This window comes from Metopolophium dirhodum, chromosome 5 (assembly GCF_019925205.1).
Source record: "Metopolophium dirhodum isolate CAU chromosome 5, ASM1992520v1, whole genome shotgun sequence".
NCBI classification, from domain to species: domain Eukaryota; kingdom Metazoa; phylum Arthropoda; class Insecta; order Hemiptera; family Aphididae; genus Metopolophium; species Metopolophium dirhodum.
The window spans coordinates 34,666,889-34,691,144 of NC_083564.1; the positions used below are offsets into that span (position 1 = coordinate 34,666,889).

The 24,256-nt window shown below is 31.9% G+C and overlaps 1 long non-coding RNA gene across 1 annotated transcript; it reads right to left on the reverse strand.

Annotated features, from left to right (window-relative positions):
* Positions 1 to 347: 347 nt before the first annotated feature.
* LOC132945322 (uncharacterized) lies at positions 348 to 18,932 on the reverse strand. Its single transcript, XR_009664545.1, has 4 exons — positions 18,489 to 18,932; positions 16,317 to 16,400; positions 3,008 to 3,153; positions 348 to 1,563 (listed from the first exon to the last, which is right to left on the reverse strand). It is a non-coding gene; the product is annotated as an uncharacterized LOC132945322 (long non-coding RNA).
* Between the last annotated feature and the right edge of the window lie 5,324 nt (positions 18,933 to 24,256).

A 24,256-nucleotide genomic window follows, 5' to 3' on the forward strand; every position in this document is an offset into this window, starting at 1 on the left:
CAACAATATTATAAAAAATAGTGGTATGATTCATATTATATTGGATGTCTCTGCCGAGGTTGTTTTCGTATACCCACATCCTATCTATATACATATAACAAAACGTAACACCTTACTTCACTATGTCTATATACATACAAATAAATAAATAATAGTACCTATATAATATAATCTTGAACGAATTCCATATTATCGAGTATTATATACTACATTACAATAGTGAGAATGACATAATTATATAAAATATCTATACCTATAGATTATAATAATATTAAAATGGTGTATTGGTGTTGTTATTATCATTTTTACTACATAAAAACTGCAGTAGATATACGTCGTGCAAAAAATACAATGCGTCTTATTTTTCAACTCGTCATTAATTTTTTTTCAAATTAATATATTTTGTCTACCTTAAACCGTGAGCACTTGTATTGCTAATAGTAGAATAACTAAAATATGTCCACTAAGGCACTAAATACCACATATGATCCTGCGCTTAAAAATACAATATGAATAATAGTAACATAATGAATTAATATAATATAAGAGTACATTTATGACAAATAATATAATACTATTGCGATTATTTTTATTTGTATACTATTATTCGGCCTCGCGGTGACTAACTTACTACACAATAATAATATTACTAAAACATCCGTATCGATACCAATATTTATACAGGTATGATATAAAAGTTATTAACAGTAAAAAATATAAAATATTTCCACTGTATAATGCTATCACAAACCCTAATTATTAGTTAAAGTTAAAATAAGTTGTGTGATAAGACATCTGAAATATGTATAATATGATGTATAGGGTAAAGATACCTTACTGTTGAAGCCTTTATTCCTATGATGATAAAAAAAAATATAATAATAATATTATTACTGAAAACTGCAGCTGTTACGAGTTGTATAGCCAGCACGGCGTCGTATATTACTATGTATAATATACATATTAGATTAATGAAGTTTTTCGTTTTCGTTGCCTAAAACAAATAGATACGGTTTTGTAATTAATTATCACTCGTACGGCGACTTTAAAAGCGACTCGCCTTTTTTATGTATATAGGTGTGTGTGTGTGTGTGTGTGTGCGTGTGTGTGCGTGTGTGTGTTTATACCGTGGTATGGTATACACACATTTCGCGGTCTTAGGACAATGTAACATGCCGTCCGCCACCCCCTCCTTGTACGGCACGTTGACACCCAAAGTCCATAAAACCCCGAGCCGGGTCGTATACACATAGAGCATTAAGGTAATTTGGTGAGCGGCGTTATCACGTTTGGCGATCACATTACCACATGTCAGGCGATGATTAATAATTCAATGCAACGGCACCACCGGTCTTCTTTGTCAATTAAATGTACGTGACAGTAATATTCGGTATAGTGTATCATAGTTAGGTTTACAATAATTCGTTTCGATCGGATATCGCCGCATCTGAAAGCAATTATTGCGTCACGTGCAGGTTTAATAATAATAATCATCATCATGGTGTACGACGACGCAGCGCCGACAAGCTTGATAATTGAGCGAATTTTTACCGAAATCTTCACCTATAACAAAAAAAAAAATGAATTAAGCGTATAGAAAGCCAGTAAAACTATATTATAAAAATTATGTTATCCGTACAGAGTGATTCCTTTAAAAGTTTTAGCAGTAAAAAAAATCTACTAATTATTTCGGAAAGTATACCTATCATTAATGCTTTTGCAAATATTTTTATCATTATTTAAGGTTATTAGGCAATATGATTTTTAGGTATTTCACTTTTTGAATGAGAACATACATTTTTAATTTCATATTCCGAAGCAGAATTTATAGATGAACGAAGTGGAGTGGCAAATATGTAGAGATTGGGGTTAAGATGGGAATTGTAAGTAAGTCGTAAACAGTTGCTGATATATTTAATTTTTTCAACAGCTGTATTATGTTTTATTGGTCTCCGTGGATAAATATTGTTTAATATTAAAGATTATGTATTATGATAAGTGATAACAAAAACATTTTACTAAATTACGAAATTTTGAAACTATTATTAAATAAAAATTATTTTAAAAACGTCAATAACTCCTATAATCGAGATGACAAGTGTTTACTGTTATACTTACTATTCAGATATTATATTTATTTATTATATTGATTGACTCGACAAATATATCTAAATCAAATGATTTAATATTTTTTATAGGTTTTATAAAATAATTATTTTAAGCTATAAACTATAAAGTGTTTGAAATATGCAATTCATTAACAAACAATTTTATTTTTATTTTTAATGTAAAAATGTAATCGTATGTTGTTTTATCATTATTATTAATTAATTAATTATTGTTTACTGAATAAAATCGTAAATATTCATAAAATATTATTGATACCCAGTTAAATGTTAATCGACTATAATATTTAACGAATTTATCTATGTATACTGCAGAGTGCAGGTACTATAAATCATTTAAATTGTTTTCATTAAACGAATAAAAACAAATGTTTTCAATGCAAACGCCTAATTGCCACCAGAAGATGAATATATTTTTTTTTTTTTGTTGGGTAACCCGCGGCAACATAGGCCATTGGGTGTGGGGGAGGGCACTGTAGGTTTTTATATTGGGTAGGTTGGTACACGCGTGTGTTGTGTTTTGGCAGAATTTCTAATGGGGCACCCGTAGGTTTCTGCCGTGCCCCGGGTAAGATGAATATTATAACAAATGTTTTGGATAGTTTTAATTAGTAATTGTTGTTTTTTTCCACCATAGGTACACAGGATTGTACACTTGTTGTTTATCATAACATTTTTGCATTACAGTCTATTTCACTCGCCTATACACGTTTTGTGCTAAATGTTAATTATTATATTATAGTTTTTGGAGTAGGTAACAAAAAAAAATCAACACACTCGTGCATTTGTGCCTATTATGATATTATACTTCTTCGAAATGATAATATTATTATAGATTGTACATTTTATTTTATTTATTATTAAAGAATATAGGTACATACGTGTAATATGGGTAAGTAGTGCAAGTATAGTGCAAGTGTGCGTCGACACCCTCTTTTATTACACAGGTATAGCTTTTAATGTTTTCTCTCCCGCTGTTTAGTATATGACGACATGACGTTGACTCCTTTGTCCATTCCTGCATATGCTAGAATAAAAGGTCGAAATAAGCTTCAATCAAACACGGTTAATATTATACTAAAATGTGTATTCGAAAAACTAAAATAATATCATCGACTTACAAACCGTCAGTTTTCATATCGATATAGGTACACACAACTCGCGTTAGTATATACGTTACACAGACGACATACATAACATGTATAGATAACTAGATAAGCACATTTTTTTAATGTATATTATATATTTATTTCGTATAACCTGTTAATAATTAAGAGGATCTGATAATGTCAAACGCACTCGTTTGTTGCTTTTCTCCTTCTGGCACGCGCAACGTAAACAAAACGCATTCACGCAAATTTGATTTTTTTAAGTTTTTATAAATAATCTTAGCAACAAATTTCAAAAATGATGGAGAACAATATTTTTGAGAGTATGGCATACCCGCGGACTAAGATATAATGTACTGGAAACGGCATGGGAGGGGGGAGGGGGTCTATAAAACGTTCCACCATGGATAAAATAACGGCCGTAGCTATTTTCCTCCAAAAACGAGATACCGTTTTCCTCCATTGTCCATTTCCCACCAATAAATAATAAATAAATTACTAAATTACTAGAAAATCATAAAAACGATTTTACATGAATGCGTTTTGGCTATGTTTCACGCAGGTCGGAGAGAGGAAACAAATATTACTCTTAAACCTTGCTCTTAAGAAGCTTAAATAAAAATAAATTTGTAATTTTGTTTTTAAAGTAAATGACTAAATAATAATTCTTTATAGGTGTTTTGAAAATATGGACGATTGCAGTTTTAAAACAAAATGTTTTGTAATACGTTTTACATTTTACATTGTGAGTAGGTACTTCAGTGTAATAAATAGTTAATGATATATTTTAGTCGAGATGGTAAATTCATAAAAACTTGATAAGCTGCTTTTTTATTGTTGTTTCAAATAAAAAAAATTACTATTTTAAATACACGCATTATTGTCATATTATTATGTTATAATAACGCGTGTAGACAAACTACAAGTCCCCGCGGTGGCATTATATTATAATATTTTTATTATAGTGACAGCTGTAAACCGTAAATACTTTTATTTTGATGTCTGTTTATTATATACATATAATAATACGAACCGGAAGAATGTCGTTGATTTTATAACCGTTTTTTTTTTTTTTTAAATTTTGAAACTAATAAAAGAATATAATATATAGGTATAGGTAAAACAAATAACTATACATATCATATCATGACAAACCCCTTCGTGGATGATCGGACCGACAACATACCGTGACGAGGACGACGACGATAACGACGACGATCAGTGATCACTTGACCAAATCCACGTTTTAATTTCGTATTGTACACCTATATATGTGAATTGTGCATAATACAAAAATATATATATACGTATAACCGGTCTCAGGATATCCTGAATCCGTACCGGAAACGCGAAAAACCACAAGTTCCTCCGACCTGCACGTCCAGATTATTGTCCTCGTCGCATACGACGTATTATAGCTACGACCATCAGCACTGTGAAATCCGGAAGTCGGAACCGACCTGTACGGCCGTAAGACTATATAATATTATAATACCTAATAATTGTTCCGCGGACCCGGCGGCGTTACGGTGTGCTGCGCCCGCGACCGCAATTGAAACGGCACACGAACGTATTTGTTTACTGTATTATAATATTATCGGGTGGGGCTAATTTCTTCAACAAAAAAAAAGAAAAGAAAGGCACATTCCATAGTTTTCCTCCACACAGTGTTTCGGACTTGAATCGCGTAATATTTGGGTGAAAATATTAAATTATAATAATATACTAAATCTTACAACATAGAATTATTGTGCTTATAACATTGTATATTCCGGTATTTCACCTATAAAATTAGACGTCACCGACGTTGGGTACCAAAATAATTTTGATCCTGGGCTTAAATATACAGTACCTATCATGGCGCGGCGCCTATGATATTGTCGTTATATTAACATATAATATTATATCACACGCGCACTGTCGCCTACAAATTATTTTTGTTGTTTCGTATGAAATAGTTCTTGGACGGGTGTATAATACGACTATAACTGCAACTGTAGTAGTACACTGTGTATATTATAATAAATTGCGTGGGCGACGACTTTGTGCACCGATGGCGGCTCCGAGGGGAAGAGCGCGGTTTAGGTGTTATGGTCACGAAAGAACGGACCGCGAGTTTCCTTTTAGCCTAATTGAACTGCTACAGGGTTGGGCGATGAGGCGGCAGGTCTGAAATGGACACATGTAGTTCTTATCATTATTGCGTGTTTTTAGATAGTTTCGAATTAATACAGACATGACGATGGCGCGCTCGTTATTTCCGGTAATATACGCGGCCGCGAGGTGACACGGCCCCGCGACGGTCTATAACAATGAAGCATAACTATGAGCTTACTGCCGGAATCGATTTGTATCTCAATTATTATATAGTATAGGTAGTCACCTAAACCATAGTATTGTAGTAAGTCTGCGTGGACGATTCTGACGACGTGTGCATACTGCAGTTATTAATATCGAAAAGTGTAGTAGTTTTAGTCTTGAGAATAAAACTGCAGTTAGGTATTAAGACTTAGACGTTATACTTGTGGGTATATTATAACAATAATAATATGATTAAAAATGTGTAGGTATTACTATATTAGGTACCTAATATTTCACAAAAATGTGACCAGTTGAATAACGAATTTTAATTTTACTTGATTAATGCGAGTGGACATGTTTTTTGTTTTCAGAAATAATTTATAATGTGGACAAAGGCGGTTAATATAGTACAGGTAGGTATGTTACGTATGTCAAGTCGTTGAGAATTTTTTTTAGAATTTTATTAATCGTATGCGCGTTTAATAATACGGAACATAAATTTTGTGGACGGTTTAAAATAATCATGAATCACGTAATAATATAATATAATGATGCAGTAAAATAATTATTCACGTGCGCCAGATTTACTTATTCGTTATTATTTGATTTGACATACACTTCATGGTACCTAGAACTATAAATTAAAATAGTAACTGCATATTTTTCAAATTTTTATCATCACATAATATTTATACTGATGACACCTATGCTAATAAGACAGATTTGCAACTGCTATAGCAGACATTTAACAGAAACAATATAATTACATAACTGGAAAAGATGGGGACATTAACTAGTTTTTAACTAAATGTTTTTTAACTTTATCAGTTCAAATATCTACTATGATAACTTGGCCTTTGTTGATTCGAAAAAAAATTTAGTTAAAAATCATGTTTTCATGTATAAAATGCATACCTAAATCGGGCTAAATATACAACTGCAATTGAAACTAAATAATTAATTATTTCTTCGCTTGATCATAATATGAAATCCTAAGTGTAATAAAATTATTTTAAATGAAAATAAACAAATAATTATTATTCCATGATTAAGTTATTTAGTTGACACAAACGTGTAATTTCCTAAACCACTACTCCTGGTGTGCAAAATTTTAACAAAAAGTTGTTATTATGTGGCCAATTTTTGGTATAAGTTTCACAATCGCCAAAATTACTTGAATTCAAGTATAATTAATGTTTAATAGCAAAGTTTGTAGCATACAATACATAATAATTAATAATTAATAGTATAAAAATATTATAAAATAAGTAGTGGATAGGTTACTAGGTAGTATTATTTGTAAACTAAAAATTAAAAACAAGGAAGGGTATTAATAATGGTAGGTATTAAATATTAATTATACTTGAATTTAAGTTATACATTTAATTATTATAAATATTGTGATGCTATACTTTATACTGACTAGATTTTGTCAATGAAATATCTTACTGGCGATATTATTATTTATTACATTACGATATTTTAGTTACGTAATATTTTCCGTCGATATTTGTCAGTGCTTCCGTACAAAGGTATAACAGTTACTATGCCTACATAGAGTATACATATATGTATAATAATAGTATAGGATTGTGCATTTTTTATGATTTACAGACATTACTTTTTTAGCACTTAATGTAACTTGATCATCAACAAGTCCAAATATATGGTTTTAATTTTGCATTTTTTTGAATTTTTTTGTTGCTAGTACATATTTTTTTTTAACTTTAAAGGCATTTTTAGGCTATTATTTTTTTATTAATAATATAACATACGAGTGCCTATATACAGTTTATCGTTGTTATAATATTGTCTATATTATATTACGATACGCGTATTATATAAAATGTGTACATTATGTTAATAAAACATATAGATATAGGTGTATAATATACTCTTCCGACGGAACGGCCGAGTACATCATATTATTATAGACGCGTCAAGTACCCTATACATTTTAATATACATACCTCGACGTGATTATTACAATAGTAATACGTATACGATATAATTATTTATTGTAATATACACATACAAAATCAGTAGAACACCGTTTAAAACACGCGGTCCGCCTGTTCACGGCGTTCAAACAAAGGGCGTGCTCCGCGACCGCGGAACTATTCTCAGACGCAAAACAGTGAAGGGAAGTGGCGATACATACCACGTGTACAATTATGTACAATGTACATCCTATGATGTAGAAGTTCGTAGTTTAGGGAGGGTCGAGTACTCGAGTGCCCTTCGGACATCGTTATCATCATGCAGATAAACCTATACCATATATACGCTCGCGTAACCTGCGCTTAGATAGTACATAGTGCTATATCAATATAATACGATATAATATGATGCATACACATATGCGTTCGTACTACAGTATTGTATAATATGGTTAAGGCCATGGGGGGTTCAGCCCCCTCTCCTTTACAACATGGCAAATAATCAATTTTCTAAAATATTTTATGGAATTTTTTTTTTAATTTTTAGTTATAATTTATAAATATTAAACACTAAGTATAGAAAATTAATGTTATAAATTATACTATATATTATAACTACGAAAATATTATTATAAAAATAATGCATGTTTTTTTAAATTAATTCAATACAACTACTAATTATGACCCCCCTCTCACCTTACCATAATATACAATATCGGTCTACACGGCACTGCATATACATATGGTTATCACGCTATGACAACTCACATCAGCTTCGTAAAATTATTCAATCGAGGAAAAAAAGTATTTGATATCCTATCCAATCCTTTCATATCGATATACAGTCGAGTCACGATAACTTGAAGTTGAAGGGGATAAAAATTCACTTCAAGATATGAATTATTCGAGATAGTATCTCACTAATTTATAGAGGAATAAATCACAATTCGAGTTGTACATTTTTCGTGTTATCGCGACTCGACTGTATTTGCACAGTACCTATACAGAGGTCCCCGTGACATCGTATACAATATTTAATTATTTAAAGTTATAGATAGAAATTACAATTAATTTAAAACATCCAAATCAAATTTTTTAATACTAGCACTTAAACCCTATAGAAATAATATAAGTATTGTTATCGTAATTATAACAACAAGAATTATGTGATAAATTGAAATGACAAATTTAGAGATGAGATAACAGCGGTCTAAAATGTCAACGAGGTTCATGTTCATAATATGATGAATAAATTAGATCTAGAACGTATAAGAATTGAGCAGATTGGCATGTATAGGACGAGTGACGGACTTTGACAAATACTTAGAATAAAAAAGTCGAAGAATAGATTGTATGAGCTTATTAAGGAAATGTATATTCGATGCATAGGTGTGATCAGCTAGAAATATGAAGCCTAAATGTATATAGTATGTACATGAAAGTGCAATAATAATGTGATCAATATTGATAGGTATTTAATTATGCGTAGCAGGAAAATTTTAAACTTCACAATGAACACGTCGTTCAATTTTAACGGTAGGGGATCCTATATAGATGAAAGCAATACTCTAAAACTGTAGGTCTTATACAAGCGTGCGATTTAAATTTTAAGTTTTTAGGTGCTGAGAATACTAGAAGTTTCTTAAAAATTGTTTAATTAGTTTAAAATGCCTAGCAGTAATGCAGCAAGCAAACTTAATGTACAGGCTGGGAAATAGTATGAATCATAAAGATTAAAGACTGAGGGAAAGTGCAAAACGATTTGAAATATTATTTTAAATGAGTACACAATAGTCAATTACCCCCCCCCCCCCCCCAGAAAAAAAATACTATCAAACTTACAACACGTATATATACAGTGTAGTCAAAATACCATATTATTATAATATAGCACTTACACAATACTTTTGTTTAAAATTGAACTCAACTATTATTGTTTCTTGTGATAAAACACTCTACGGTTACGTATTAAAAATTTTAAAATTTACAGGTAGGTACCAGGTACCATGGATATTATATTATTAATATGTCTAATCCAGGTACCTACCAATTTCGTTTTCGGTTATTCGCGTCGGTCCAGTGGCGGGCGCAGCTGTCTTGTTTGTGACGTTAACGGTTTTTAATGATGCCCCGTCGTCAGATATTAACGCTTCTGCAAGAGCTCGGCTACATTATGAGTATTATTGTTACTATGTATCGTATCGATCGGTGTACATATAGCTGTGGAATGTGTTGGTTGAATAATAATTGTGCGCCTCGACTATATAGTAGATAGATATATAAATATATAAAATACATACTACCTATAGGTACGTATATGTGGAAAAAAAAATATACATATATTTCAACCGAATAAAGTACGAATTTCAGACAAGTATACGCCGCAGAGCGATTGATTAGGCGTGTTTCGGATGCGTTCAACAAAAAAAAAAAAAAACAAAAAACCGAAACGAAACGAAAAAAAAACCTCTATACAGTTTTCGGCCATTGAAACGTTTGAAATTGTTTTTATCATGCATGCAACGTATATACACGTATATATATATAGCGAGGCGAGTTTATGCTGTAGGTATACGCGATATTATGTAGAGCGACGCGGAAGAGATGAAAAAGGGTTGGGCAGACGGGTGGCGACCGGCGGGGGATCGGGTTAAAAGGCCGGGGATGAGACCGGACGCGCATAAAAAAAAAAAAAAAAACTAAACTAAAAACTAAAAAGCCTCCCGGGTATTTGACCCGGCGAATATCCATGGCAACGAGCAGATTTTTTTTTAACCACTCCTTTTGACCGACGACCCCGAGCGCATACACTACATATCGTATATAATACGCCGCCGGTCCAGCGTATACACACACACACACGCACACACACTTTTCCTGAAAAAGTCCGTTTATACGCTGCTGACGTTCCATTAAAACGAGAACTGCAGAATATACGTACACACTCGTAATAATTATATGTATATGACGTACCTACATATCGACGCGAGTGGAAAAAATAAAATAAAAAGCAACGGAAATAAAATCGAATATATAGAACCATATATAATATATATATATATGTGTGTGTGTGTGTGTTATAAAAACGGTAAGAGGGGGAATGGACGGTGGCGAGAGTTGGCTTTTGATTATGCTCACAAGCGCGCGCGCAAATGAAATATCTCCTATATATAATATATACGCACAGACTAGTCGATACATTTTGTTTTAATGCCCGACGCACACGTTTATATCGGGCGTGTCCGTGTACGATGAGACGAGTTTAAGAAAAAAATTGTCTTTGCGATAGAATATAAAAAAACGAGTGAAACGTAATAATAACGGAAGTAGCATATTTTGTCAGCCATGTCTATAAGTATAAGTCTACAGCTAGTGGCGCGGGCGGTGCGAATATAAATACTGTATTATAATATTTTAGAACTTAAATTAGTTTATATTCTTTATTATAAAAATAATACGAATCGAGAGTAAATTAAATGTTTACAAACGACCGGAACCGGTAAGATTAAAAGGCGCCTATATGGTCCCATAATATTCCACGCAGGTATTGGACAGGAGTTATCAACTGTTCAACTGTTGTACCTAAACTTTATCATTAAACATAATAAATATATAAAATCCAGGCTAATAATCTTGCAGTTAATGCCTTTAAAAATTAATAAAAAAAAAACAAAAAACATAATATTGGTACATAGATATATTTTTATGTGATTCAGAATAATTATTCTGCTCGAACATTATATAATCATGCTGCACGACCGCCGCCACCTACTCAAGCCAGATCGAGTAGCTCGAAAAACTGTCTTCGCGCCGCCACCGATTAGTGTTGTACTGTTGGATACGTCATAATATGTATAGGTTAGAGGTAGAGGCTAGAGCCTTTGAGGTACCTACTTGTACACGACAACAATATGTCGTCGGGGTTACATAATACAGTTAACTGAAGACCGCAGCAGTACAACTACTGTAGTAGTATAAACACGATAACTAAACCGAGCACAGGTTGTTACATAATATTGTGTTTTATACTCTGTTTGATTATAACTAATTTCCTATAAAACCGCACCGCGGCTACCGCTTGTACCGGTGTGGATAGAATATAAGTAACGGCGCGTGCCGTCTCGATTTCGAATAAATTGCTCGTCATCGGTGGCCAATTATTATTGTATTATGATTATACGAACAAGAAGAAACTTCCCGCCGGATATAAGGTTTGCTTGAGATGACACACAATATACGAGTACAACGCCAACCGCTAACCGTCGTAGATAATATTATTATAAAGGCGTGCGTACAAGACGATCGCATCCCTTTCTTGGCCTTGGCGCGGCAATCCTGCACCTGGCTGGACACGCGCCAACTATAATACTCTTTACGAATAATTATAAAATGCGTATACGATACAATAGTAATAATAATAATAATAATAATATGACGTCCACGCGTACAACCGTTCCTGCGTGTCACGGTCCGGATGGTCCGATGTACGTTAGACGTGTGCCGACGAGCATAAGCAGCCGTCACAGCCGCCGAGCACACAAAAGACGTTTCTCGGTCTTACGATCTTTGGCCCGGCATACGAACGGGGCGAATCGGTTATTTCCCCCCTTCCTCCTCTGGCCGCGTTAAAAATTATTTAATATTACCAAAGTATAATGTACTGCTGCTGCACTGTGCGCCGCAATATAATACATAATATGAATGCAATAATTACTAAAAATTACTTAACAGTTAATTTTTTATTTATATATCTACCGCTGCAGACTGTTGTAGTACTATAATATTAGGTACGTGTAATATTAATATATACGTATACTAGACTGCAGTGCAGTGCACCCGTCGTGACAGAGAGACTGTCTTGAGAGAAATCCTGTTTTGTTCACATAACGGCGTTGACGACTCGACACGAGTAGCTTAAACGAACGTATATCGAAGTAGAACAATTCAAAAGCATAACAATATACCTATATAATACCCGCGGGCAATTGTGAGTGGCTAACGAAATGTCACGTGGTGATAATATGTGTGTACTACTACTACTACTACTACTACTAATAATAATAATAATAATAATATCGTTTACGATATGCGTGCTTATGGGTATATCTCATAAAGCTGCAAGTAGGTAATCGATATATCGCCGCGCGCAGGTATTTCAAATAATAATATTTACGATGTTTATCGAGTTGATGGATTATAATAATGATCATAATATATTATAGAATAATATAAGAGCGTTTTGATTTTTTTTTATAAACACATCATACCATTCGGAGGTAAGTACTACAACTGCAACGACTGATAACGACGGAGAAAACATACCTACCTATTTTTATTAACGACTTTGGCGTGAGCGTACACAGTAGGTACTTAATAATATCATGTCAGACACGCGTATTACGCGCCTCAGACCGTGTAAAACGACATGTCCATATTATAATTACTATTATATCTACTGATGAAGGTACCTATATAATATGTGCAATGTGTAATTATAATAAGATAATCCGCGATACGACGATACGACATCTATAGCCATATATAGGTACCTACATAATATTAATAATATTATTAGGTATGTTATGAACGCAAAACGATAACATTGTCTTTAATTCGCAAAATATTCAATCGGGATGTTTCGTTATTACTATTTTATAAATTATAAATTTATAACTATATAATAATTACTGACTTTGTTTGTTAAAATGTGCCACGTTGTGTCCTTAGACTATTTTCTGGAGGGAGAGGGGCCGAACACGCCTTAGTTCAACGATTACGTCATCTAAAAGCTATAGGTAGTAAAAGTTAATAAGTATCTTAATTTAATGAATTAGGGACATTTTACTTTATAGCTCAACAAATAATAATAATCAAATCGTAATCATTACTGTTTTATAGACAAAACGCATTTATTTTATTATGGGTTCAAAATTGGTCTACTACAGTCTACTACTCTTTACCCCTCCCCATTTCAGGAACACGCTTGTTTGTACATTTGCGGACTACAACACTGGATTTTAGAAAAATATAGGACTAGGTAGTACCTATATATAGTACCAATTATGTGTACATACTAAGCTATCCGACATATATATGTATAATCTATAAACACGAAAATGTACAACCTGTAAAGGTAAGGACTGCGATACACGCCCGTAAGTATATCAGGTTGTATATAATATAATTTTGAAACTGTTTTTGTGCGGTGCAGAGTGATATATTATTATATAATGGAACCTTGAAATGGACACTTTGTACATTATTAGTCGGTACGCGCACGCACGTCAACAAAAACAGGTGTTGAAATAACTACCGAAATAATAACTGTTTCTCTAAAAAATAAAAATAAATTATCACGTCGTGTACGAAATGTTATAGATAGGTATAATATGAAAACAATTTCAATTTTTAATACGTTGTGATATACTGTCGTAGCAGATAGACAGTTGACAACCGACTTGGTAGGATTCTTGCAAAAGTTGATCCTGCTCTTTCCTCTGGATCCGCATATTTTCACTTTGTCATTCATTTCCACAACAACAATATTATGATAAGAATAATCCAATTGATCGACTGACGCGTCTAATCAATGAGTACACTACTTTACTCAGATTATAACAAATAATTATTAAGAATTGGATTTAACATTCACACGTAATTTCAAGATTTGTAGTACCTATCCTTTATTTACCTGATTATTTTTGTAAATTAATTTGACGTACTTTTCGTTAAATTTTACTATTGGACATCATACCCGTTTAAAGAAATAATATCACAACTTTAGTTTAATATTATACTATAGTATGCACATTTTCACCAAATTATAAATGCGGCGCAACAACGGGTACTTAAAAAGTCAAAATTTAATTTTCTAAGTTATTTAATTGTTATTTTAGTGTTGACTTATTTCGACCAGTATATAAAATATCGTTTCAAATGTAATATGGGATGAGTTTTATGTACAATATTCTACTATACCTACATAATCACTAAAGTGTTTCTTAAAACATTAAAACTGCAATAATAAAGAAAATAATTCACGTAGAAAATAACATGAATGGACTAAAATACTAAATAAAATGATTAACAATTCGAATTCACGTTTTGTTATCACTTATGAGTTATAAGTTCTAAAATAAAGTTCTAGAATAAAATTGTTCTCAATTATTAAGAAATCCGAAATGATAGATGCACAAATACAGTCATAACTCATAAGTATAACGATAGGAATTGGTTCAAAGTTAAAGTTATATAATACCGTTGTGTATAAATATGTACATAGTAATTTATAATTTTATATAATAAGGTAAAGTATATATTGTCATGTTGCAGTCGCGTAAACTAATAATAGAAGTGGAATTAGAAAGAATTACATTTCCGAAATTGTATAATCAACCAATTAATATTTATCCTTGTTTTTACAAATGGATATTTTTATAATCTTGATCAATTTTTGAAAATGCGTGATTCCATCAATCGCGGCTTATGTTCGTTTTCGAATTAATTGAATAAAAAAATTAACGACATTGCCGCCAAAATTATGAAATATATAAATTAAACGTGCAGAGCTGGTAAGCCGTTTTGCTGTGATAAATCTACTTGGACCGCGAGAAATATTTAAATGTGCGATGCGTATATAGGCATGCCTAATCGATATTTGTGTCTATAACAATAATAATATTATACTAATCACCGAAATGTCGCGATTTGTTGCAGCGTTTTAATTAACGTTTTACACGACTACTGCCGGTTTGCGCACATGTTATAATAAAATTATATATAGCCATACAGGTACACGAAATTATATCACTGAGCTCATGTGTGGGCAGACCTATGTGTCCTGACTGTAGATGGCCCTAAGAACCGGGAAAGAGCTTGGTTTATTTTTATGAATTTTATTAAAAACATTTAAGTATAGTCTAGAAAAAAAGTTGTCATTTGTCATCCCTTATTAGTTGATAAATGAAAATTTAATTTCTAAATGCCTTTTAACATTGTTTTTCACACAGTTAAAATAGTTTTCCCTCTTAGTCTGGGGACTGCGTGAAAGATTCGTGTTTGTGGTGCACACAAAGGTGCACTGGTGTGCAATTTGTGCAATTTTCTGCAGGTGTGGCCATTTTTCCTATAAAAAAAAAGTGTTCATATCCACTCATATATATATCCGAGCTCGTTACGAGTATTATAGGTTTCGATTGATTGTCGCCGTGTAGATCGGTCGGCGGTGTGGGAAACGCTTATTGTTCGAATGCGATGAACACGAATTCGAAAACACGAAAAACCACATTAAGGAAAATATAAAATTATATACGGCGGCGGCGGCATTATTATTGTATGTTATTTATCGCAAGATCTGCAGCACACGAGGACACCTGTGACCTTATTACTAGATTATATATGTTATTTTTTTTTTGTTTGGTGCTTTTTTCAGGGGGTTTTGCATGTGAACATCGGAAGTGGACATTATGTGTATGCGACGCGGGCGAGTGTGCTTTGTGTATCTCTCGTACAAACTAATGTATGTATATAGGAGGAACCGACACGCGATTTTCAACAGGAAAGGACATTAAGTTTCTACTAGCACGGAGATTGTTATCGCGACTTCGGCTCGGTCAGTGTGTATATCGTGTATAATAGTAGCTAGTATAATAATAATAATAACAACAAATCATAATGGACACTATAATATAGGCGATATCATGTGTACGTACTTAAAACGCATGTGTACCTATGTGTGTTTATGTGTGTTCCTATATATCGTGCAGACAGAATATTATTATCGAAACGATATCATGAATAAAAAAAAATAATATATAGGTATTAATAATTTATATACTTACGGTTCAATATGTCATGTCCGGAGCTGTTTTCTGGCGGTGTCGGTGTCACGATGGACTTGCTGTATATTATAATGCTGGTGAAGTCTATAATCAAGGAATTACAGTGTAATCGATACATATATTTATAATGCAATATTGTAGTGTAAACTGTATTAAGTGTCCTGCCCCTGCACCATGTTTGTCCTCGTTATTATAGGATTTTTTTCTGATTATTATTTTTTAAATTTTACCTGTGATTTTATAAAATCTTCATTGGATTTAAAGTATTTTTTTTATGTGTCTTAAAAATCTAAGATATAGCTATAGGGCATAGGCTATAATTTTATTATATTCTAAATAAACTTTTTATGAGTTGAATATAATTAAGTATTACACCAATAAGTAAGTATAAGTATAATAATATTATGCAGTTTAGGTAAGAAACTATCATGTGTATCGGAGACAACAGACTAAACAATTTATAATACAATTTACAATTTTATTATGTTTTTACTAGGAAATAATACCAAATTGTATTATTTTATAATTTATAGATAAAGCTAAAAATTTTCACTACAGAACAGACGACTGATAAGATGAAAATTGTTATCATAGCTATGCAAACACATCAGTATATTAAGTGTTTTTGAATTTTCAATATTGACTATAGTTTTAGATAATTTCTGTTCAATAAATGGACAATACTGCAGTATGATGGTTAAAGTTAGAAAATGGAGTTTACAGTATTTCCATGTACATTAGGCACATAAATACAGTATAAGTTGGTGCCTATATTTTATTATATATTAGTTTTTTAGCTTCAATACCAATGATGAAAAGTTAATAATTAATTGTGTTTAGATATAAATACAATTTGAATGATATTGCACAAACGCAAATAAACCCCTTTTTCAGTTGATAATGAAAAACATAATTTTATATAATAACAGTGAATATACCTATGATAATGGATTTGTACAGAATACTTAGAAATAGAAATAACAATCGTGTGTGGGGCTTATTAATATTACCAGAATAATATGTGTTAAAATAAAATAGAAACTAGTAATGGAAATGTTTAACGTTGATATCTTGTATTCCTGATTGTTTCGTTCAGGAGTTTGTTTTGTTGTGCTAATAAAAAATATTTTTTTGTACATTTTTTTAGGAGCTTTCTCATTTTTCAACAATAAATACACTTCATTATGTTGAAAAATACTAAATTTAATAAAGAAATGAATCGAGTTGGCCGAGTTATGATTTAAAACATTTTTAATTGTAGTTAATAAATAATTAAAAAACGAAAACTGTTTACTTAAAAAATGCATGCATTAAATACAACTGAATATTAAATACAACCAGAATATATAATATGCCTATTTCATTTAAAAGCATATTTAACTTGGTATTTTTTTTTATTGTTTATTGTAAATAAAAAAAAATGATTGAAGGTATTTGGAGTAAAAAAAAATGTTTTAACTACATAGACCATCGTGATTAAAAGTTAAATTTGAACGTTAATTATTTTTATAATAGTGTATGTAGTATGTACGCTCTATCGTATATATTTAGGTTTGTGCACTCGGCCGTGCGGACGTATTAATTAAAAATTGCTGTACGATACTGTTGTCCTGGGCAAATTTTAAAAACGAAGCGCTCGTTTTTTTTTGTGTCTGTCCGTCCACGTAAACAGGAATAAAATCTGTCTGATAGGAAAACCGAATAAAATCAATAATACATACTCGAAGGGGGGTGTGGGGGAAAACCCCGGAACTCCACCGATCGTGCCTGCAGTCTCGCGCATCACTTACCGGTCACGGTGTGCAGAGTGGTTGATAAAGTTACAAAAAAGCATACATAAAATTATACTATTACGGCGCAGGACGCTTTGTTTTATTTTCGTGTAAAACAATTAATTTATCTGCATATTTTTTGATTTTCAGAAAAAATTTTTACCGTTACAATTTAAATTTTAATTTCAACATCATTATTGGAAAAAAATCGATTATTTTATCTATTTTTCACTAGTTATTTAAAATATTTTAATGAAGCGCAACTTATGTTCTATCGTATATTACCTATAATGTTTTGGAACAGAATATTTTTCAGAAAATATCGACAGTTGAACTATAATGTATTATTTAGTTAAAATTATAAGTTATACATTGTGTAAGACGTTAATATGCTGTATACCTATTAATACGTTTAAAGAAGACGGGGTCAGAAACTTCAAACGATTAACCAAAGTAGTAAACGTTGTTTGAATATTCATTAATAATATGTTCAAATAAAATATATTAATTTTAAGAAAAGAAATAAAGGTCGTTAGAAAAAATTTATCACTTAAAAATTATAATAGCCGAACTTTAACAAAATATGGTAAATACAGTTTTAATTTATTTTGCAAAAACCGTATAATATTAGAATGTAGTGAATTATTTAAGTACTTCAAACGACGTAAATATATATTTTTAACGCGAAAGTTTAGCAAAGATGAAAACATCGAAACAATATCACTTAAAAAAAAAGTACACGACAGCGTTAGAACACTTTATACTTAATATAGGTAATAGTAATAAATAATAAATTTGGACTCGAACAATATTGTAATATAACATTGTTGTAAGTAACGTATACTCCGCGGATGAGGTCCGGCAGCAGACTGCGATATCGTAGAATATAATATTATATTACCATGGCTGCGGTCATCTCGATCGGACAATGACGACCAGGTTATAGGTATATATTAGGTACTTGCGGTACGATACTGTATGCGGGCGGAGAAGACGGCGACTGTGAGAAAATTGTCGAGCCGAGGTGCTGCTGCTGCTGCAGGTCTCTGCAGAAAACAAACAATGATAAAACAACGGTGCAGCAGCAGCAGCAGAAGCAGAAGCCACACAGACGTCGGTGGTAGCGATTTATTGTAATATATTATTATAATAATGCGGATAAACGATAATAATAATAATACACAAAGACAACAATAATAATAATGACCTGCTACCCGGTCCCATGGGAATTTCCTGCAGGTATAGAGCCGCCTACGCTTGTGCGTCTCTGCGGGCGAGGGGGTGGTTTTTGCACGGCCGAGCTACCGTCTCCGTCGCACGCCGTCCGCTTGCCGGCACCCCGAACGGACGCTTCCTCTATCTCTCTCCGTCGCGCGACCGGTTCACCGGCGGCGGCACTTGTTCCCCGGGTGTGACGAGTCCTTCTTCGCGCGAGGTCCTTCGTCCTTCGATTCCTGCATAAAATTACTAACGCCGCCTTGATGGCACGCTGCTCGCGATCGTCCATCGGTTTCCCACACTTTGTGCACGCACACACCTCGTGTCCCGTGTCCTGTGTGAACACCAAAGGGCATTATAGATCTATTATATTTTAGCAAACGGTTTTTTTTCAAAGTCTTTCTGCACACCGCGATCCGAGTAATCGCCGGCCGAGTGTGTCGTCGCGAGTCAGTCGTCGTCGTCGTGTTATGTGTAGGGCTCGAGCTTTGATCGTGGGAGCATATTATATACTATTGCAAACGAAAACGTTTAGATACGCGATTAAAAATAATTTTATTCATTTTTGGATTTGCTAGTATTTTGTACTTTTTCACGTTATCAGGTTTTATAAACTACCATACTAGTTTAGCAAATAGTTTTTTCCAAAGTATTTCTGCACGCCGCGATCCGAGTAATCGCCGTCCGTATGTGTCGTCGCGAGTCATTCCTCGTCGTCGTGCTATGTGTAGGAATCGAGCTTTGATGTTCTACGAAGGAGCATTATTAATGCTGCAAATGAAAACGTTTAAATACGCGCTTGAAAATAATTTTATTTTCGTGAGTTTTCTGTACTTTTTCACGTTATCGTGTTTCACTTAACTACTGGTGTACGGTGTACCTACAGTTTCTCTATACTCTTCATCACGCGTCGTTTATACAATCATTAAACGATATAGGTACGCGTAGAAAATCACAAAATAAATACGGCTCTATAATATGTATTGTTGGACGTGAAACCATGACATGGCCACAAGATCTAGAAATGTATTTAATTTTAGTTTACGGAGTTGTTAATAATTATACCATCAAATATGCGTTAAAAAATAATATGTTCTTAATATAAAAAATTCTCCACATAAAGTGCATAAATGCAAGATAACCATTTTTGGTATTTCATTTGTAAAATCATAAAATTAATTTAAGCTATTACAAAATATACAATAAGCAAAAAGTACAAAAACGCGCAAACACAACCGAGTTCGAGTCTTATTTATTAATAACAACAGCGTCTTCGATTACGATCCAATGCGTCTTCGTTGCAGACTTCCGAATCAGAAGAAAATTCTTGCAAATATCAATATGACGTAACGCATAATATTACAGTTACAATCATACTAATTTTAGTATAAATACACGCGTTCGAATATTGCGCACAATAATTTTTATGAGAATTTATTATTGCAACAAGTCTTCAAATAATAAATGTATGTAAGTATCTTGACCTATGTATAATGCACACGACTTTGATTGATAATTTTAGTGTAAGAGATGATTTCGTTGTCTATTAGACAATTGTTTCGGATACTATGAAATTTGTATAGTCTAAAAAGGTATAATAATAAGACCCTCATAGGTTATTAAGTTATAGCTATAATATTATATATTTACTTTTTAAATCGAAATAATACCTGGATATAGTATATTGTTTATAATTATTAATAAATAAATAAATGTATAACCGCACTATTTAATAATTTAATAATGATATTTACACCGGTTTAGCCGTCTAGAGGATGAATACAAATTGTAAGCGCACCTACATGGCCATATTGTACCTTTAGTTAGGACTTGAGCAAAGAGAGATAGTAATAATTTAATACTGTAATAGTTATTTTAATTACTACTCATCACAATTTACAGGTACCAGCTATACCTAGAATACAAATAATTCAAACTCGATGATTCTATGTTTAATAATTTGTGTAGCATTATGTAGCATATTATACATAATCATTTTGAATTAAAACATACATATTACCAATCAAATAGGTTTACATAAATATAATGATATTTTGATTTTTAAAAACTTTGTCTTCTTAGATTAAAGATTATAATATTGTGGTCTTGGAATCAAGAATAAGAATAAATTCAGCATAGATAGCTCCTATAACTAAATACTTTATTTAACTAAATTTTTAAATAATCCACACATCAAAAAAAGTTTGATTAAGCAATAATAAGGGCATCGATTATCGAAAAGACATTAAAAATGCATTGTTATTATTAATTTGTTAACAAAAATAAAAATGTTTTTCATTATTTCATATTTTACGATAACCGATGGTAATAAACTAATGCTAGGTTTTTGTATACATATTAGTATTTAAAATTTCGTGTGTATTAATGTTAATAAACAAATTAGACATTTAATAAAATGTACATTAATTTAATCGAATTTATATATAATTGTTTTAGGTTTATTGTTATATTATGATAATTTAGAACTACAAAAGTAAAATTATAATGGTGCAAATATTTAATTATCGTAATACAAATGGTCGTATAGTATAAGTTAAAATAATTTTTAATAAAATGCCATTAACTATATCATATTAACAATCATTTAAAAATATATGTATATAAAATATAAATAAAATATTATTTTCGCGAGTGTTTCAGATAAAAAAATTGTAAGAAAAAATATCTCAAACCGATTTAACATTAATGGTTGATTATACCTATAAACAAAGCACACACATACTCGACGAGTAAGTAAAATTTAAATTTAATAGTAAAATAAATATAGTACATTTTATTTTATTAAATGATATATGTGACCTTTTAAATTTATCACATTCTAATGAAAATAAAATATATAGTCTATAGTTTTATACCCCGTTTTTCATTTTGTCATGAAATTATGAACTATATATTATTAAGTGTTACCGCTGACTATACCTAAACTGAAAAAACCCCATACATGTCTATTTTTAGTGAAATTAAAGAGTTACAAAGATATATCTTTTATCTATGCATAAATTATTTATTTTATGTTCATAAAATATAATTTTAAAACCACTATTTGAATGCATATTATATTGTATACCAAAAATAATATTATGAATGCCAGAATGGATATTATTAATAAGTCATAATTTATTCTATTAATCTTCGTACTCAATCGCACATATTATACTAATATTTTTAGTATAATATTATATTCGTAACGTTTTAATCAGTTTTATATGTTTATTTTTAAGTTTTTAAACGTTATTATGATCACGCGTATAAGCGCCGTCACTGCCATTTTATCTAATAAATTATTTATGACTTAAAGCGAATTGAAAGCAGCGCATTGACTATATTAGGTACAGGGAGGCATTTAACGACGATAAATAAAATACTAATGTATATTATTGTACAATGTATTGTTGAAGTCTAAAATATAATATAATTATAATATACTGTCGAGCTCGCTACGCGAAATGCGAATGACGAATAGTTTTAAGTTTTTTTCAAGTCATTCAACCTATATTATTTCATTAATGCGATATTTTTTGTTAAATTCTTAAATTATATTAAATATTGTGCAACAATAAATTATTATTGATAGGAAGTACTTAAAGCTGTAGTAGTATTTTATGCCACAAAGGTCTAAAACTATATTCAGGGTTAAATCGAATATTTAAGTTTATCGTATGACTGTATAAGATGGAAATATTATCAAGCACGTAGGTATATTTTTATTATAAGTATAGTTTATGATAAATACTAAAATACCTATAATATTGTACCTAATCTTTAGGGAACGATCTATGTCATATTAGGAGTATGACGTTTCCAATACGACACCGGACAACTAAGACTATTGTCTGCGTTATTTCAGCCGGCTTGATATGAATATTAATATCAGGAATTTGTTAACGATCAGTGACGATTTTAGAGATTATCTATTAAATATTCGCAATCGATTCATCGTTGTCTGTAGTCTGTTTAAATATACCAAGGGAAATTATCTCCAAGACCCAGGCTCATGATTTCTATAGCTTCACACCGATAAAATAAGAAGGTATTATAACATAAAATCAACAATTGGTATAGATAATGTAGGAAATATTTTCATAAGAAGGCACACGTAAAATTAAACGTTATTTTTGCTCTTGCGCATAAAATAGAATAACGTAAAACAGTTAACTTAGTGCTACCTTTTATAACTATGTTTAACTGGTATTATTTTATATATTATATTATAATATCTTAAGGTCGTAAATCACCACCATCACGCCATTTAAAATTCTACTCGGTGGCTGTCGAAAATGAAAACGAAAAACATTCGTTTTATATAAATGGCCTCCGCCGAAATACTTCTGGCTGTGCAGGAGGAGGGAGAGGACAATATATACGTTCAATATATACGCGCGGTATCTGTGCATATAATAATAATATATTCTACTCTTCCGTTTATCCGCTCTATACCGGCAGTGTTGTTTTAAATAAATTATATTTTCCGTTTTAAATGAAAAACGCATACACCGTCCGGCGGCGGTGGCGGAATGTATATATATATATGTGCGCAGAATGGACAAAAGGACATTAAGATAATGGAAAAAGGGGAGGCGGCGGCGGCGGCAGAGGGACATTATATTATATAGCGTCCGTTGTTTTTTCTACCGCGAATCCCTCCGGTCGGCAATATATACCCTCCCTCCATCTGGCCACGGCCCAGAAAATGGTCAAACAATGACTAATGGCAAAAGCCGTAAATATAATAAATCTAGGTTTTGGCTCGGGAACGGTAATCCCCGGGGCACATATACACACACACACACACACATATATCCAGGGTTCTGGGTTTTAGGGTTTTAGTAAATTTCTACCCACGTCCCCGTGCGATTGCTGTGCAAAACCCCATTTCTGTCACTAAAACAAGATAGGAAAAGGACAGCAGCAGACGGGGAATTGCCAAAA